Source organism: Lissotriton helveticus, chromosome 1_2 (genome assembly GCF_964261635.1).
Source record: "Lissotriton helveticus chromosome 1_2, aLisHel1.1, whole genome shotgun sequence".
Lineage (NCBI taxonomy): Eukaryota > Metazoa > Chordata > Amphibia > Caudata > Salamandridae > Lissotriton > Lissotriton helveticus.
The window spans coordinates 357387941-357406338 of NC_136058.1; the positions used below are offsets into that span (position 1 = coordinate 357387941).

General features: G+C 44.5%; 1 protein-coding gene and 1 long non-coding RNA gene across 2 annotated transcripts in view; one reads left to right on the forward strand and one right to left on the reverse strand.

Annotated features, from left to right (window-relative positions):
- LOC144803766 (uncharacterized) overlaps positions 1-18398 on the forward strand; it is a 451660-nt gene that overhangs the window by 265000 nt on the left and 168262 nt on the right. The window lies entirely within an intron of this gene.
- On the reverse strand, positions 6680-9163 carry LOC144807918 (uncharacterized). Its single transcript, XR_013606522.1, has 3 exons — positions 9065-9163; positions 8063-8194; positions 6680-6738 (listed from the first exon to the last, which is right to left on the reverse strand). It is a non-coding gene; the product is annotated as an uncharacterized LOC144807918 (long non-coding RNA).

Below are 18398 nucleotides of genomic sequence, written 5' to 3' on the forward strand. Positions count from 1 at the left end.
GGGACCAAGCTGGCAGCAGCACCCCCGCTCCATTGGGCTCAGTGCCACCACCACCACCACGCCAACTTAAGTCCAAGCCCTTGAGTGCTGCAGAGGCAGCCAGTATAGTTCTTCAATCACCATCGACCAGTGATGTTGGCTCATCGCAAGAAAGCAGCAGCAATGTCCCTCAATCAACACAGGTTGTTGTAGCTCATCTGAGGAGTGTTGAACAACCACAGCCGCAACAAAAACCACATGTGCAGTACAAGTACAAGCCCAAGTACATGTGGAAGGAGAGGCAGCGCAAGGAGATGCGCAAGCAGAGGTGCATGGAGGGTCACAAGTGCCCACAATAGTTGTTCCTCCCGAAGTAGGGGCACATCAGGAAATCGACAATCAAGGCGAGGTATCATTTGAGGAAGACACTCCTCCTGATGATCATTCATCTTCCACACCCCTAGCAAGGAAGAGATCAAGGGTGGTGTCTACATCTTCTTCAAGCACACCTCCTTCTGATGATACGGATCAAAATTGGGAACCAGCACCACTGCCTGAGAGTGAGGCACACCATGATCTGACAAAGGTAGTTAAGCGTAAAAGGAAGCTCGTCCAAAGTCTCAGAGTTATGGAGTGTGATGATGAGGCTCAACAAGAAGTGGCGGATACTGCTGCTGATGAGACTCTGACAACAACGACCCAGTCATCATAAAGGTCACTGCAGCTCCAGCGGGCATGCAGCAAACAGACATTTTGACCCTAGCCCGAAAAGCTGCTGAGCGTGATGATGATGTTGTCGACGAGGAGGCAGTGGAAACAACACCACAATCATTGGAGTTAAGTAGTACACCAACTCGTACCGCTTCCATATTTCTTTCTGGCAAGAAGGGACCTCCATCCACCTCGACCTTAATTAGTGGCGGTGAAAGTGCACAACGTACAAAAGTTGGGCAATCCAGATCCTCCACTTCATCTGGCATTAGCTTCATGACCGTCACCCCCAGTATCGCCGCCTCCTCCAGGCCCCACAGACACTTCAAGTCCCCAGTTTGGGACTACTTTACTGTTTGCCAAAAAAATCCAAAGTTTGCCATTTGTACCCTTTGTAAGCTTGCAGTTAGTCGTGGTAAGTCAGGTACCAACTATGGTACCGGAGGCCAGAGAGGTCATCTTGAGAGAAAGCACACTGTCAAATGGTTTGCGCACCTAGATGCGATCAATGAAGCCCGAATTGGAAGTCAAGAAAACGTTGATGTTGCATCTGATGATGACGAGGAGGAAGAAGACGTGTCAAACACTTCCCTTACACCCAGTACCCCTGGCAGCAGCACACCCAATGTGAGGCACACTAAGAGTGTTGGAGCGAGTGAGACACCAACGCACAAAAGTTCACCAGCGAGCAAAATTGGGTCAACGAAGTCATTATCAGCCCGTAAATGCTTGGTCCAGGGCAACATTAGAACCATGTTTTCTTCAGACGTGCCATATGAACGCAACCACCCACTGACGCGTCTGTATAACACTAAGCTGGCTAAAATGCTAGCTGTGGACCTTCTCCCTTTTTCTTTTGTAGAAGCGGTAGGTTTTCTAGAATTAGTGGCAACGCTCTGCCCTAAATGGAAGGTTCCTAGCCGGTTCTATTTTGCCAGAGTTGCGGTTCCAGCACTACATGAAGATGTGCTGGAGGCGATTGGGGCAGCTTTGCAGAAGAGTGCTGTTCACACAATACATCTGACAACAGACATGTGGACCAGTGGCGCAGGCGCTGATTACATGTGCATCACTGCACACTCGGTCTCTTTTTCAGGTGTTAAAGCAAAGCTAAACGCAGGTGTTGACCCGGACAAAGTTTTCAAAGCTGCTCGGAAACATGCAACACTAGCCATGTTTGGCTTGGAGAAAAGTCACACATCCCAAAACATTTTGGACGAGTTTAACAAAAAGGTCTCGAAAATGCTATCCCCAGAAAAACGCCAGATTGGTTATGTTTCCACGGATAATGGCGCCAATGTAGTTAAGGCCATGGCGCTGGGTGGCTATTTCAGAGTGCCGTGTTTGGCGCACTGTATCAACCTGGTAGTTCAAAAATTCTTGAGTGATAGAGACAGTGCAGCGTTCGCGGTAATGGCCACCTGCCGCAAAATGTGCAACCATTTCAGCCATTCTTTTAAGGCCCGGAAGCATCTGAGGAGGCTGCTACTTCAAAGTCGAATACCAGTGAAAGCACTCATCCAGGAGGTGGCAACACGTTGGAACTCAACCTTCTACATGCTTGAGCGTTTGTATGAGCAGTATACGGTACTCGATCACTATTTCTTAACAGAGGGTACATCTCAGAAGGAGGACCTGCGGATGGGTGCGGCGCAATGGGACATAGTTAAAAGCCTGACAGACATGCTTCGTCCTTTTGAGTTCTTCACGCGTGCAGTCAGCCAGGAGGACTGTAATTTGGGAAAAGCTATCCCATTGTTGTGCATGCTGGAGCACCAACTGATGGCGGTGTCTTCTGAGTTTGAAAAAGATGTAAAAAAAAAAGACCATTTTATTTTGTCTGAGAAATTATTAGAGCGCCTACGTGGTGATGAACGTCTTCAAAAGATCAAGTCAGAACAGCATTACATTTGTGCTACTATTCTGGATCCACGCTACAAAAAGGCGCTGGCAGGCGAAGCATTCTTTCCTTTTGCTGATGAAGATGTTCAAAATTACAAACATTGGCTAGCCTGGTCAGCCAAGAGGTTTGAAAAAGAACGGCAGGTTATTGAAGGAGAAGGCAGTACATCAGCATCAGCATCAGCAGGCCATCCCCAGTCACAAGAATCCACTTCTGCACCTGTGGCTGGGGCACAAGTGACCTCTCAGCCGTTAAAGACACCGGCAAGTGGATCATCTGCACCACACACAACACTAACAGTGGCTGCTGTGGAGGATTGGCTAAGTTTGCTTGGGTATGGTTCTCGAAAAAATGTCACAGGCACAGCAAAAAGTAAGCAAAGTGGAGGAACCGTTGATGACCTTGAGTCGATGGTGCAGGACTATCTGAATGACTCAACAGAGGTCTTTCTTAATGATGAGCCATTGCAGTATTGGCATGGCAAAAAACAATTGTGGCCACAGCTCTCCAACCTGGCTATAAACTATTTGTCTTGCCCACTCGCAAGTGTGTCTTCTGAACGTGTTTTCAGTGCTGCTGGTGGCATTGTAACTCCCAAACGGAGCCGCCTCTCGCCCAAAAATGTGGAGCGGCTGACAATGATCAAGATGAATCAGCACCTCATACCACCAGATTACAAAGTACGAGAAAGCACGCCGCATGAAGATGAGGAGGACGGCAACGTAGATGAGGGGATTTGTTCTCTGTTCGGTGGCACTGACCTCATCCTTCCTGAATTCGCAGAGTATGATGACGAAATCTTCTTCTTATTCCCTGACACCGAGCCCTGAAAATGAGACAATGAATCAATAACTTTCTTTTTCGTCCTTATTCACTTTTATTCCTGTGTGTCTCTCTTTCTTTGTTTTGCACAGTTAATTTAATTCAAACTTTAATCACCTAATCCCAAAAACAAGACCATCAGCAGAACTGTCTTCACTTGTTTGCTTATTGATTTGAAGGTGCCGCAGTCTACATTCCTCAGGTTCACAAGTTCTGAAGAACATGCTCCTCTATCCTCCTCCTCCAGAGTGCGATTTCCCTCAAAGCAGAGTGCTGGATTACGCCCAATGAAGAAAGACTCAGCACTTGTGGGGGTGTTCTACTTCTTTGCGGGTGAGTTGACGGATTGCTGTGAAGCTCTAATAATGGATAAAAGTGTTTTGGACCAAATATGAGGTGGAAATTTCTTGCCGTTTTTGCTGACTTGCTTGCCTTTGAGGTGCTCTTTGGCGGGGTTCCGTGTGTTTGTGGGTGAGTTTTGGGGTCTGGGAGCACTGCTGCGACAGTCTAATCTTGATTGCATTTGCTTTTCAGGAAATCCGTGGTGGAAAACAGGAGTTATGATGATTAATGATGACCTAGCTGCACAGCGCGTTTGGACCGAAGGCCGAGAGATATTGTAAGTATGAGATTTATCTTTTTCGCTGTTTGGGGGTGTTGTCGCGTGCTTTTTTGCGGGTGGGTTGGCGGGTCTTGGCTGGGGCATTCCTGGGAAGGTCTAATACCGGATAGAAGTGTTTTGGACAAAATCCTTAAGGAAAAGCCTTTTTTTTGCTATTTCTTCTGACATCTTGCTCAATGTAGCGTTTTGGGGGGCTTCCTGCTGTTCGTGGGTGGGTTGCGGCCGGGGTCTCTGTCGAAGCACTGCTGCGACAGTCTAATCTTGATTGCATTTGCTTTTCAGGAAATCCGTGGTGGAAAACAGCAGTTATGATGATGACCTAGCTGCACAGCGCGTTTGGACCGAAGGCCGAGAGATATAGTAAGTATGAGAATTTTTTTTCCCGCTGTTTGGGGGTGTTGTCGCGTGCTTTTTTGCGGGTGGGTTGGCGGGTCTTGGCTGGGGCATTCCTGGGAAGGTCTAATACCGAATAGAAGTGTTTTGGACAAAATCCATAAGAAAACACCTTTTGGCACTTTTTGTAAGTTAGGGTTTGTTAGGGTTAGCCCTAGCAGCAGGATTGCATGTGTGTTCGGGGTGTTCTATTGCAACGCAGTTCTGGGGTTTTAGAGCACTGTTGGAGCGATGCTGGCTATGCATACTTTTGCTTGCTTGCAAGTGGTTTGAATACAATCCACGGTCGGTAAGGGTGTATTTGGGCCTACTGTTACTTTCAAAGTATGTTTTGTCACCATTTTTTCTGCTAGGCATCGTTTTTGGAGATCTGATTGGGGGTCTTCTACATTTTTGCGACTGGCTTTAGTAAGGGTCTTGGTGGGAGCATTGCTGGGAAGGTCAAATTGTGTTCTAAAACACAGTTTACAGTACACCTACCTTGAGGGGAAAGATCCGCTATAATATTTTGGCCATACTTATTTATCCTTAAAAAGGTGACTCAGACAGAGCACACAATTTCAAAAATATTGTACTGTCTATTAGGGAAATCAAAGTGTGACTTTTTGCACCACACAGCGTACATACCTTTTATTTATTTATCAGTGGTATTGTAATAGCACTTCCTGTTTTCCGTTCAATAATTACAGGCCGGGTTTCAGTCAACATCCGCCAGGCAGGCAGTGGACAGGGTGTCTTCTGTCAGTGGTCACCAACATTGATGGACGAAGCGTCAGCTGGAATGGAGGAGTGCCGCTAATAAGAGGAATTGTTTGCTGCATGCAACTTACTTACCAAATTCAACAGGACAACTCCAACAACATACAGAATACAGATACAGTATCCATTGTTTTCTTCTATGAGTGTGACTGCATGTGCTTAGCTTTAGTTTGTACCGAAAGATTTCTTTATCTTCAATTATTGTTTGTCCAGGCTGTGCTTTTTTTTTCTTCTCTCAACAAAACCTACCCAAAAAGAAACCCCCATTCCCATCCATTTTCCAAACCCTAACCCTCTTCCCCCGGGCTGTGTTGTTTTGCTTGATGTCTGACTAAAATGACATCAATAATTCCACACACTTGCTGGGGAGGATAAGGTCATAGCAACAGGCTGGTGAAGGAATACGAGGATATCTTCTAGACTTACTCAGCTTCAGTACTATTTCTTCTAGTAGTAGGAGCCAATGTCAAATAAATTCAACGCAAGTACTAGTTATACTTGCAAGCAAATACTTTACCATTTGTTAGGCTACATTATGGCACTGTTCTAGTGTACTGTCCCCTGCTATATTCTCGATCGTACCGTAACCGTTGTAATGCTACAGTAAGGACAAACCAGGTTTCGTTTTCTTTTTTTCCATAGGCATGCAACTGCCACTGTGTCACACCACTAGTACCACCGCAATGAGGAAATTTCACCCGCCCAGGATTGCCAACGTTAATCCCCATGTCACGTGGAGCCAGCCCTGGGCCTAGCCCTAATTTCTAACACAAATTACAGGTAAGATAAGCGTTTGGTGGGAGGTAGTATAATGGAGTATTAGGACTAGACGAGAGATTGACGGTAGTACTACTAAAGTCCTACGACTGTTCAGGAAAACAAACTTACTGTTACACCCCCGTCCCCCACCCACCAGACTGAAAAGCAGTAAAAAACAGGTATGGTCATATAAAGTTTAAAAATGTATATTTATGTAGCCCTAACAAAATAATCTCCCTCAAGACCCTCCCTAACCCCAACGATTGTCTTTGAAAAGTCCCAAAAAGAACCCAACTCCCAAATCCCACCCCCCAAAAGTCTCTAAAAAAAGGGCAAGGGACACTCCACTACTGGAGGGTGCTGGTGCATTTTGCGGCATGGGCATCATACTCCTTGCGGAGGGTGGCAAGCTCGAAGCGGAGGCCCTCCACCAAGTTCTTATAGTTATGGACCTCCTGCTCCAGGTAGGACATTCGGACTCCTAGGCGGCGTTGGCGTGCCTTGCAGCTCCTGTAGGGGGCAGCTGGTCTTTCTGCTGCTTGGCGGTGGCGGTTGGCTTTGTTAGCCCGGCTCCGTACCGCTGGAGCACTGCGCATGCTGGCGGCCCGTGGGGTCACGGAGGAGGATGCAGCTGTCCCAGTCGAGGATGTTGTGGTTGCACCGGTCGACTGCGTGTCCTCCTCCTCCTCCAGGGCCACCAGCCGCCGATATTCGGCGACAGTGGCATCCAGCCTCCGTTGCCGGGCCATTCGAGCCTGCTCCCTCCGTGATGTCGATTTGGAAGGAGCAACTATATGAAGAAAGAAAGACATAGTCTGTAACCAATGCTCCTTAAAATTAATAACACAAAGTGATTGAGCCGAAAGTTGGGTCACAGTACAAGTAGCAAATTGAAAGCACAGTACATAACTATTGAGGACAGTATCTATGTAACCTCCCACTTCTGCATCCTTGCTCTAACATTAGTGGTAGTTTAATGAACAAATTCTACGACCAGTATGGACTTCCATTACAGTCGACTATGACAGTACACCAGTCTTATTCTTCTTCTTCTCTCTTGTTTAGGAAAATTGGTACGTTATCTTATGCAAGCCGGCAGAATGGCAGCACAGTGAACTTGCACCCGAGAAAAACAGTTGCACACCATGATGAGTGAGACAGACTTGCGTTACTGTACCGGTCCAGTACATGCAGGTGGTGAAGCTATTACTTTTCTATTACGGGTGGCACTGAGAATACTCTGTTACAAGGGCTACTGCTTAATTAATTTACCTTTCACCCTACAGTGCAAATGAGTACTAGAAAAGGAAAATGAAGAAGCTAAATAATTTGATTATCTATCACTTCACATGGGACGTATTTGATGACATATGGGATGACTTTAGGTGCTTTGCTTAATATTGAGTGAACAGTGATACACCCACACATGAATGACGTACTACAACTAAACTAAAGTTATTAAGAGAGGTACGGAGTGTCCACCGTAATAACCGGATATATGCTGTGCTTGCAGTTGCAATACAAAGTACTGCTACTAATTATGGTAGTATTGGACACATTTACAATTTCTTTTCCTTGCCTTCCCTACGCTGGAACGGACGTGCGGGTGCGGTGGTACATGCTCTTCAAGGTAACACTTAGTTCATCCAGCGACCATCTACTCTCTCTAGATACACATGTGCTATCTAAGAGTCAGAGAATACCATGCTCCAGGCATCCATTCATTCAAAGTATACGCACACATACAGTTTCTGTTTCACCCACCCAGGCTGCTGTCCTTCCACCCATCCTTGCTTCATCATTGACCCAGCCATGCACCATACCATATTCTTTCCTTCCCAGCCACCTCGGGGGCCAAGCAAACACATATCGTTCTTCTTTGCCAGCCATCATAAAATTTCGCGTCCCACTTACTTACACCCTTCTTTCGCTTTTCGTTCATCCCATCCATCACGTTCATCTAAGATCTTATTGGGATTCTTCTCACCAAAAACTTCACAGCTAAGTCGGAGTACATTTCGAGGAGGCTACTACCTGGTTGATTTGTAATACACCTGTGCAGAAAGCACACTATGCAGTCTTCAATCTCAATAATTAAGGAATATATAGCTTACCTGTTCCCGCCACCACCGTGCGAACCCCCACAGGACCGTCCGCCGGCTCTTGCACCGCATCCTCCCCAGAGTCCTCCGAGTCCTCGCCCAACACCGCCACCTCCGCGCTGGCCCCGCCACCAGATGTTCCACCTACAAAGTACATTTAAGAATGTTAGAATACACCACTCACTACTATATAATATTTGGTCTAGGAGTAATAAAGAAATGTTAAAAAAACAGAATATAATGTAATAATTTGTGACTGTCTACTCTAAAGTAAAAATGTCCCTTTTTCCAGGGAAGGCTGTTGTCTTGCTGCACTTTTATGCACAACTGATGAATGCTTGCTTTTTATTTTTAACACGCACCACTTTTTCTCCTAACAGACAGAAGCTTGACTTCTAAGAACACGACCAGGATCAAGTTCAAACCAGGTGAGAGCTCGGCTCGACCACAAGAAATGTGTCCAATTAATCGTCAGCACTAAGCACTTTTCCGTTTTCAGTTAAATAGTTTTATGACAAAGTTGATTTTAATAAATGTGTTTACTTTTAATAAAGCTTTGAAACTTAAATAGACTCTGTGGTTTTTGGTCCTCCAGACTAGAGTGGATGAGCTAAAGGTTTTGGAATTTTTGCAAGCATGAGTGCCTCTGACACTTCTTGACTGTGACTCCGTCCGTACTCTTGTCCTGCGTAGGATAATCTAAAGATCATTGGGGATCAATCATCGGTGACTTCGGGAGCTAAATGACTCTGCCACACTATCTAGTCAGTAAGGAGACAGTGCATAGAGCTATTGCTGAATAGAATGGGAGTCCAATGGAATTGCCAAATGTCCAATCTTAGTTACCTACACAGACAGACTAATAAGAATAATCTAGTAATACCACAGGGAGTCATATTCGAGGCAGGATAAGAATTTATATCCAGTCTACAAGAAGATCAAAGACGATTTAGAAAAAATCGAATGAGGAACGCTAGGAAAAAATAGGTACTCTTTATTAAAACTAAAACTTACTGGGGCCAGCAAAGGAGCCCTCGCCTGCCCGATCCTGGCCTGCATCCTCCTGAACAGCACCCTCCTCCTCCTCCTCCTGTGTCCGACTCCTCTTGCCCTTGGAGGGAGCTGATGTACAACATGAAAGAAAGAAAGACCAGAAAACATGGATGAGATTTGTCAACGAAATGAAACATTTCAAAAGAACAATAACAAAATATTTTGGAGAAATAGCAAATAGATAGACAACTATTCCACGGGATCTATCTCATGTGGTATACTACGTTATTCGTATTGCCTGATTTGGGAACCGTTGACTTAGAAAGTTCCTATCAATAAACAGACTACTAAAGAGGTTTGCCTAGGCCTGGCAGGCAGCAGTCCGCAGCACGCGAAGTGACAGACAAAGTCCATCCTGCTTGCAGATCAGTGAATACTCAAACTATCAATCCACCCACCACCACCACTATTTCTTCTTATAGCCATGTGTCTAAAGGAAGGACTGGACTTCAGTCTGTTGGGGCTGATTTAGAAGTCCCTTGCGGCTCATTTTCCTCCATTGTTGCGTGACTTTTTGTGACGCAGCGGCAGAACAAAAGACTCGCCATGGTGTTGGTGCGGCGTATATATTTAAAAAAAACACATATGGGCGATGCATCACGTTGTAAAGCCCTGCGCCATCAGGGGGGCGTTCCGGCGCAAGGGAGGGCGTACCTGCGCAGGAACGAATCCTAAAAGTGGCTGAGGGAAATCTACAAGATGTCAATCAGTCACCCTGCGCGCTTGAAGCCGACGTACGGCTTGATGCAGCATTGGGGAGATAGGATACCCCAGAGCATTGCTGGAGCTGCGCCATCGTTGGCACGCAACTCCAGCAATGCTCCGCCTTGGCTTCTGTGATGTTTTGGGCCAATGGGTGGTGGTGGCATGGCACACAATTACTGCTACTTTGCAGGGATGCGCCGGTAATTGAAAATATGACCCTTAGTGTCTAGCATTACGCAGTTCTTATCTTTACACTACACTCATACATAATTTCTCAGGCCAATGAAATGAACACAAAATACAAAACAAATAAGCATAGTAGCAAGCAAGGCTACTGAGAAGGAGAGCAGTGCACCTGAAATGCATAGAAGATTTTGAAATATAATTTACCTACAATGTAATCGGCAGCATTATTGCTCTTGGTAAAGAACAAAGATTTGCAAATAACAGAGCCGGATAAAACAGAGTAGTGATGAATAGCTACTACTACTCACCAAGCCCGGGGACCTCTACGCCGAGCGCGTCCAGCAAGTCCCGTTCCCGGTCCATGACATCTGTCCAGCGGTGGGTGGCCTGGTTATATGTGCGCCGGACCCCAGAGAGCTTAAACATGGCCCGGCACACCTTCTCCCACCGCTTCCGGCGCTCCCTGATGCCATAGCCGGTTGCGATCTTGCCGCCTCCCAGGATCGTCTTGGGGAGGCGGCGCTGGACGTGGAAGATGAGTGCGGCCACCTCCTCCGCGCTAAAGATCTCCCGTGGCACCACTTGCTCCCCCCTCAAACGCCCGCACGGGAGCCGGGCACGGGGTGCGGGAACCTTCCCCTTCTCAGGGTGCTTCCCGGCTCCCTTTACCATGGTCTGGGCAGAAATAAAGTTAAATGATAAAGAAGAAATAGAATAGTGAAGAAGAAAAGAAAAGAGTTTAAAAAAGTAGTTTAAAAGTAACTAAAAGCAGCAGAAAACACAAAAATATAGAGCTAGAAAAATAGAGGGATAGATAATAAGTAAAATAGATCAAATAAACTTCAAACAAGCAAAGGATGGCAGAGATTCAGAGAGGATACAGAAAGCATGCCCAGAACCATAGCAATGAATGAGAAACAAGATGGCCGCGCCCGTTCACGACCCCGTGGGTAAGTTCTCGCGAGATTTTCCTTGCGAGCACGCGCGAAATTGTACTAGCGAGCAGCACAGTTTGCGAGATTACACATAGCGGCCGGAAACTGAATTACGTCGCGCAAACAAGATGGCCGCGCCCGTGTACGACCGCTAGGTTAACTTGGCAAACGTATAGCTACAAGCGCCTCGCGAACACGCACAAAATCACGCGAACATACACGTCGCAAAAAAAAATTTTGTGTATTCGCAAGCATTCGCGGCATCCGAAATCGATCTCGCACGGATTCGCGCCCCAAAAAACGCGCAAAATTACAGAAAAAAACGATTTTTGCTAAACTGAAAGCAATGAGCAGGTGCAAAAGTTCAAACTTAACATTAGTAACATTCACTCTAGTGCTTCCTGAGGGGCCCCTCCAGAGTTTGCAACTATTCTATGACCCTGCTATGACCCAAACAGCAGGCTCATAGAATAGCTACAAGTAGACCATAAAGGTCCTGTGAAAAAAAATTGCACTGCAACAGAAAGCAAATTACAGATAAGGAAGGAAGCAGGTGCCAGCCAGACTGGAACTTTCAAAATAACTGACACATTAATCAACCCCAAATTAATTCATGGCAGTTGAAGTAGGGGAGGTGTGCTTGCTTTTTTCAACCCCCATAAACTACAGTGATAAACAAACCTAATGGGTGGCAGTGAGGATGTACCAGAGGGTGGCATGGGTGTCCCAGAGGGTGGCAGTGGTGAAACAGAGGGTGCTGTGAACCTGTGATGATAAACCAGACGTAGAAACAACATAGTCGCGGCCGTTGCGAGCCGAAAAGTAAGTTCGCAATTGCGAAATTGTCCCAAAATCCGCGCGAACGCTCGCCAACACAAAAAACGTGAAAATCCGCAAATCCGCAAGAGTTCGCGTATTGTCGCGGATTGCGAATCCGTTAATCCGCAAATTCGCGTACGCGAGATCCGCTAGATCCGCCCATGCTTACTCCTGATCACTGTAGCCAGAGTGTACAAAATTACAAACAAGCATTGTCAAAGACAATATGTTTCGCCTACGCGAAATCTGTTGGCGTTCCAGTTGAGCTGCTGTGCAACATGGATTAAAGTTTTTTTTTTTAAAGCACTATGAGTGGTCAATGCTGGTGCTTTTCTAAATTTAACATTAAGCCATGTTACATAAAGAATCATTGGCGACACTGTTAGATATCTTATAGGTGAAACCTATTGGCTTTGCCAATGCATGTTCCAGCTTCCCATGGTTTAAAGGGAGAGCTCAGAGAGGGAGAAGAGAGAGATGGAGGGAGGGAGGCAAAGAATGGGAGAATGGAAAGAGAGATGGGAGGAAAGGAGTGAGAATGGTATGAACATTTCTCCAGGGCTGCTTCTAATTCCGAGGTCATGCCATCTGAGGTAAGGAGTTTGGTGCCAAGCAGTTCTTCGTGCATGGCAAAGGCAGATGTTCCTTGCTGTCCACTGGTACATAGCACGGGGCCAGGCAAGGCTTGGTACGAATAGGAAATCTTTGGTTAATTGATATTACACACTCTCAGCTGTCCTGCACTCTAACCCAGACACGTCACCTCCCAGGTCACACGTGTGAGCAGTAGAGTGACAAGAACAGCAGAGCTGGGACATGCCAACCATTTACCTGCATTTGGCATGAAACCAATCCACAGTGAATATACATGCCAGAGTGTCCACAGAAAATACCTTTCCACCCTCTTAGAAACATGCTTACATAAATAAACCTGCAGGTGCTGAATGCTATCAATTAGAAATGGCCGTGTGGCTAGCGGGGAGGTAAAGTGTTGTGTGTGCTTCGCCTCAGGTCGCTGTCATGGCGCTGTACCAGCCTGGTCATGGTCTTAAGACTTCAGATGAAACAACGAACAGCACGTCAGTCCGGGAAGAGCTGCTGAGTGATAAACAAGCACAGGCTAAGTCCAGAAGAAAAAGCGATTTAATACTGAGGAAGGAAATGCCACTGAAAAATTACAGAGTTAAAGGAAGGTTCAATTTTAGTAACCCAGGGGCATATTACCAAGGCGGGCGATATGAGCTTATCGCCGCTTTAGCGGCCGTTTTCGGCCGCTAAGCGGCGATAATTTTATCACCCTATTAGCAAGCTGTCGCTAACATCAGTTAGCGACAGCTTGTAGGCGATAGCGAGCGGTTTGGGGCCCGCTTTGCATGTCAGCGATATTTATCGCTAATGACATGCAAAGTGGGCATACCCAATCTGTTAGCGACTGAAAGTAGTCGCTAACACAGCTATCGCCTATTATCAACGCAGGCGTAGCGATCGAAATATTTGCGCTAAGCGCGAATATCTCCATAACCTAACGCCTGCTCAGACTGTAGTGTAGCTCCTATCATCCCAATAGGCTCTGCGCATTGGAATAATACCTACAGCAGTAAAGGCCTAGGCCAGACGTTAACTAGGTCTACTACTGTCGATACTAGACTTAAAGTTTTGGGTTTGCCAGCTTAGCTCAGAGTTCACTAGAAACTTTCTCGAATGTTCAAGGAGGACTTAACTTCCCTGATTAGACAAGAAGGGATTTAGTTTCTGACAACCATAGAACATGACAACTTTGCTCTCCCCTAATCAAGAGTAAATCTCGAGAGTCGTGTGAACAAAAGGCAAATTATTTTACTCAGTCAGTACGTGCATTCTTAGTCTCATCAGAATGTAGAGAAAAGGAAGAGACGGGCGTGTTCAATAAAAAGGTGTTATTTATTGATCAGTCTCTTTTCTCATACAAGAGAAATGGATCGATATTATTGCAATACTTATAGCTAAGTAAAGTGCATACATTAAAAGCAATAGTATAAAGTAATACTGTAAAAACATTGATATGGTTTCTAAGCCATATGATGTTTTAAAATGAATAAAATATATTTACATACACATATACATTTGACTAAACGTACTCAACTGGTGTTTCTAGATACGCCTACCCCGTGTACCTGACCTAAGTCTAATACGTGGGCGGGAATAGAAAGTTACAGTTTAAGTTAAGTTTATTTTTGCCAAGTGAATAACTAAAGAATTCTCTGTGAGGGGTTATTCAGTTCTGTACCTGGAAGTTGGATGAATGAGGAATGGTATCTCTTTCTCTGGTCTCGATATGCCAGGCTGCCTGCGAGGGCTACCCGGAAGCGCCGGTGCTGGGTCTCTTGGCAGGAGAAAGCAGCTTCTCTCAGCGCGTCAGAAAGGCGGGGCTGCTGCCAGCGGGGTCTGCTCTGCTCTGGGCTTCGGCAAGTATGGCTGCTCCGTCTCGTCACCACGCGTGTCTTTGCATAGGGCAAGATCGGTAATATTTATACCTTTAAGGTGCCGAGATTGACGTAAGGATGGACATAGATACGTCAATAAAGATGTCATACGACTTGCTCGTTAGCACATTCTTTTACTGAAGTTCTCTGTGAAATCAAAACAATGGCCGCACGGTTTTTCCAGGTTGTCATAGGTTTGATTTGTTATGAGAACTCCGTATGCCTTATCAGGGGCTGGAGGAATATCGCTTGTCTAATTAGATCGCAAGCGTTATGACCTAATCAGATAACACGTTCCTGTGCCGTAGTGTGACTGCGTCAGATAACGGTATCTGCATCATGGGGGTTTTCTGCCTCATGGGCTGACTGCTAGTTAACTTGTTGGTTTGTTTAACTAGAATAGGGTCAGGAATAGGGGGATCGATTCAGAACCTATAGGAATACATGACACCCACTCCACGCTAACTATGGTCATATTTACTGATCTAGGCATAGTATAACATAGTACAACATACTATAGAGTAGTGTGTATACCTTACCACCCCAAAATACATAAATGCATTTCGAAATTTTTCAAATATACGGAAAAATTGCAGACATATGTATTGTATGCACTCAAGCTGTATAATAATGCTAAAGTAATCACGCATTTGTATACATTATTGCTTATTTGGTATATGAGAATTACACATGAAATGGTTTCTTAAATACAGAAAAAAGTTTCGAGACCATTCCATCACAGAATAAAATATTTGTGAACATACCAGCGGGCAGCTAAAGTCTATAAAGTATTTAGAAATAGAAATCTTAGTTCTTTAGGAATAGTTCCTTACTTTAAGCAGAAGATAAGTGTCCCGAAAAACCTAAAAAATAATTTGGGGCTTCTGAAATAGTTGCTGTCCGTGAACTGGAGTGAAAATAGTTCATGTGACTTTATTTTTTAAAGTTGAAGGCCGAATTCAGGGAACGCCATGTGCGAGCTTGCTCAAAAGTCTCTATTTCTGTTCGGGTGAGAACATCATATCATTTAGGCTTTCGAAAAAACTGTCAACAGCTTCCTGGGAAAGTTCCACTAACTTGGAAATAGGTGTAATCATGCATTCATGCGCATGATTGTCTCCATTGACATTCTGATTTGCATTGCTGACAGAAGGTCGTACCTGATCGATGCTGCTTTCATCTTGAACTTCACTACCCATCAATCGTAGTGGTGAAGCTTCCACGAATGCCGTCATCAGGATTGGTAGCCTTTGAGGGCAGCACAAAGCATGAACCTTGATCGGGCTCAACAATGTTTCTGCATCCATTGGCGCATCCGATTGTAGCGTCAGACAGGTGTCTAACACGCATTCTTCTCCGCATAGCAGACACCTTAATACAGGTAAAACACATCTTTGCCACATTGGTCGAAATGATAGAAACCAAGTCATGTTCAGGTCTCTAAGCCGGGAGAGTCCCAGGATTTTTGTTATCCGGTCCCGGTATCCAATGGCTAGGATTGTTTCTTCCATTGTCGCGAGAGTTTGGTCTGTGACATGGGTTGCCATAACGAAAAATAAGGACTAAGAATAGGATTCCTGCAATTAATCCCAAGATCAGGGGAAGTCCGCCAAAAATCGAATGGACGAAATCTGGAAAAATACCCAGTATGGCTTTGAATGGTGTTAATGCCATCGAAAATACTGTCTTAAATACCTTTTAGACCCCATTGGTATCAGAAATATTTAAGATTTCATTTAGGATTTCCGCGAAATGTACGGGGGAATTAGTTGATAATAATGTATGTATCTCTGCAGTCGTCCTTGCGACTTGTAGATCATACGTTTCTTTTGATGACGAGAGCCTGGTAGGCGTCTGAAGAAGCACTGTTTTCATTCTGCTTAAAGTATCTATTCGAATAGAAGTAATTTTCAAATCGGGCCATGCCCTTGCCTCCCTGTCTGGGAAGGAGCTGGGGAACAATGAGCGTCCACAGCACTTGACCTTCGCAGTCGTAGTTACTAGATAAGGAGTCCCGGGCATAAGACTACAACATCTGCGGTCTACAATAAGAATGTAACTCCCATTATAGAGTCTTTGAAAGAATGGTTCTATTTCTGTTGCAGGTGCGCCTTGCTGGTGACATGAAAGGTTGTATGAATTCCCTTCACAGGCTCCATGCAAACTAATTCCGTTACACAGAAGCGTGCCGCTTAGTGACATCGCACAATTATTGCCACTAAGAAACACTTTCTGTCCTTTATTACTGACACATGCATGTGAATAGGGCAGGTTCCATGTTGTTTTAATGTACCCCTTTCCCAATTTCTCGTACATGCCAGCCTGTATATATTTTTGGCAGTATTGAAACCTGAAGGTTGAGATTGGAATATTTATTATTCCATTTATTATCCATTCACTGACAGGTCGTTCTGACATTGTCACTGGTAATCTTTCTAGTTTTTCAATGCTCAAGATTGTATAATCAGCACCCTTTTGTGCCATACTGATTTGTCTATCAGTAAGGTTAAAGATTTGGAATAGTGACGTTGTGTTGATTAAACGCCAAGGCACATAGCCTGAACGTAGATTTTGTAACGTCCAGCCAAGCTGAACAATAGAACGCAATTGTGACTGACCGTGTTGTAATAACAGTAAGTCTTGCGATAATATATCGATTGCTGAAGACACAATGCTGTCCAAAGAAAAAATTCTGGAGGACAGAGTCATTAACCCATTGTCCACTACAGAAAGTGATTTTTCCAAATTAATACGGTCAATTTCCCGTATTCTCTCTGCTGTTTCAATTTGAGTAACCTTCCAGGCCTCATTGTATGCTGCATATACAGAGGCTGCTATGAAACGTTTTTGACGCTGTTTGCGTGGTCCCATAGTGAAATCACGCAAGTCAGCACCATCAGTAAGTAAAGTTAGGTGTTGCTTAATTTCTGCCAGTGTGGAAGTTTGTAGCCACTGAAGGCATAATTTGCCCACACTGTAGGTGGTTATTATCCCTGGGTGATGTCTTTGAGGATATCTAGGGTCTGGCCTGGTCATTTTGAACCCCTGTGTTTTGTTCAGGAATCTGTCTTGACAGTTATTAGTATCTGAGGGCCAGATCAACCACTGTTTCCAATCAGGATGTGTTCTGTTTTGGTTTAATATATGGTTTACGTCTATCTCTTCATCTGTAGAAGTGTTGCTAAACATTGATGGCTTTGGGATAGACGGTTTATTTAAATCTTTGATTTTGGCTAGGCCAAGACAGGTGGTTTGTTGAACAGTGTCATTTAAAAATATCATTTGTTCTGGGATCATGCAGGCTCTAAACAAAGCTTCTATACCCTGTACTTGCCATTCTTTTGTACCCCAAACACTTTTCAATTCAACATTTTTGTCCCAATAATCAAATCCAAAAGTATTCATTTGTTCAAAAAAGGAATCTGAATATATTAATTTTGTGTTTGTTATCATGGTCTTGGTCCCTGTTTTGTTTGACAATTTAAAATAAAATGTTTCAGCATTACTTGTGTTAAAACCTGAAAAATATGAATATTTGTCGTAAACGGTTCTGGAGCTCCCTTTTGGAGGTGTTGCACAATGTTCCCATTGATTATAATTTAAAACATTTCTAGGTTGTGCAGATCTATGTAAAAAATGGTTACCATACTGGTTATAGCAATACATACTATCATAATTTGTAGAACCCTGCAAATAATCATGTTTGGTAAATTTAGCAGACATTACTAAGTCAGACATCATATTATTAATGCTTTCGAAGTCCCAATCATCAGCAAATGAGTTTGGTTTTGCAAAGTCACTCAAGGAGATCTTAATTTGGTGTGGATATTTCAGGATCTCGACCGGACCATAAATTTCATAGTCAGTGTTGTCCCAGGCTACCCCACCAGGTATCGGATTGGCTGTGAAGTTGGCTGAAGAAAGTTCTCTTTTCTCGACGTGTGAAGATGTGTGTGGTTTGAGGATCAAGTTGATTTTCTGACTTGCTGTGTCCATTTTAGCATGTTTTCCCTCAATGAAGCGTCCCAAAGTTAATACCATGATGAGCCAAAGTATGAGGATAAATGCACCAAAACCCACCCAAAATTCAATCCATGGAGAAATCAGATATGTTTCTTTCAGTTGTTTCAAAAGTTCTTTAGCTTTTTCTTTAAAGGTTTTTGATGATGGCTGTGTCTTTGATTCACT